Genomic DNA, 1,592 nt, shown 5'->3' on the forward strand with positions numbered 1-1,592 from the left:
AAAAAAAAAAAGTACTGCAGAGATGCATCACGTGTATGTATATCATATAATACGATATATCAGCAAGTTGTATTTTCGGCATCAATGGGGATCAGTAGAAGAATAGCAAGCCTGAGACTCTGACTTGTTCCTGTAGTACAGGTACAGTAATATCAGCCTGCAGTTAAAAATGAAAAATGATTTTTACTCAAAGTACAACTTCTTTTTTAAATTGTTTTCATGGAATTTATTCTTCTTTTAGAAATTCTACAAAATAAGAAAAAAGTCCAAGCAAGTATTTTTAATTACGTAGTTTATTTTTGGAATCGAGAGGCTGCCTCACTTTTGAATGCTAGGCTTTCCCCTCTCCAGACCTGTTCATCATTAGGCCATCTTGGCTTCAGACCGCTTCACCTTGGTCCCACGCAGCCTTTGAGGGGAGGAAGGGATGTGGGATTGGGACGGGCACGAGAAAGGGGGGGAGGGTTCCATGTTTATACTTGAAGGTATGGACAGATTGTAATAAGAGCATAATGCTAAAGGGATGTGGCCTCCTGTGAACTGTTTCTAAAAGTAAACAGCTGCACTTAATACAGGCACAGAGTGTTGGATGATGCCTGCTATTGTATCTCTGGATTTGGAGGTTTTATGTTTATTAGAATTTTGTAAATGTGATGGGGAAAATATTTGTTGTATGTATGTACCCTTGGAGGCAGCACTTCCAGAAATGGGATCTAAAAAATCTTCTGAAAAATGTACAAATTGCATTTAGAACGAATATATGTTTTCTCCATTTATTTTTTTTCCTGCTGGGAGTCTTTTTACAGGATTATTTAAATTCTTTTAAATGTAAGAACCGAGTGAAAAATAACTGAAAACTTTGCTAATGAAAACTGAGAGATGATCTGTAATACTGGAAGCATGGAGAATGCATGTGTACTGTAAAGGTTTCTTACAAGGAGTGTTGGACAGATGCCTAAATAATGAGAAGAATTCAGCTTCTTATATTACAAATATGAATAATTTGTTTTAGAAATAGGCAGCTTATTTTTCTTGCATTTTTCTTTCTGTAACATAACACTTCAGATGTACAGGTTCTGGCAGCTGAACTATTGTGAACTAAGTTTTTTTTTTTTCTTCCTCTAAAATACATTCTCTTCAGACCTAGCACAGAGTGGATCAAATTTTCTAGAACAAAAAATAAGTACTAAAGTCAGGTTAATTTCAGGTCTGGCTGACTTCTTTACAGCTATTGTTTTCATCTTGGAGCTGCTTGTAAATGGAGAAGTGATAAATGGCAGCGTGCTGAGGGTAGAAAATCACTCAGTGTACAGGCTTCAAAAATTAGTTTTGACTTCAGCTTTTGCAGTGTTTTCATCAGTGATTATAAAAGGTTCAAACCGAGGCACTGCAGAGCTACAGGAGCACACTTGTTAGACTATTTTGTAGCAGCTTTATTCATTTATTTACCTTTTATCAGTATCTTTGTTGTCTAAATGCTATCTGTATGACTGTTTATTACCTCTTGCTCTTTGCTTCATATCCCTGACTTTAGAAAAGCTGTTTTCTTATTCAGAGCAATTAAGAATCTGAATGCGTGGTGGTTGGGTTTT

Source organism: Meleagris gallopavo, chromosome 11, assembly GCF_000146605.3.
Source record: "Meleagris gallopavo isolate NT-WF06-2002-E0010 breed Aviagen turkey brand Nicholas breeding stock chromosome 11, Turkey_5.1, whole genome shotgun sequence".
In the NCBI taxonomy this organism is placed as follows: Eukaryota; Metazoa; Chordata; class Aves; order Galliformes; family Phasianidae; genus Meleagris; species Meleagris gallopavo.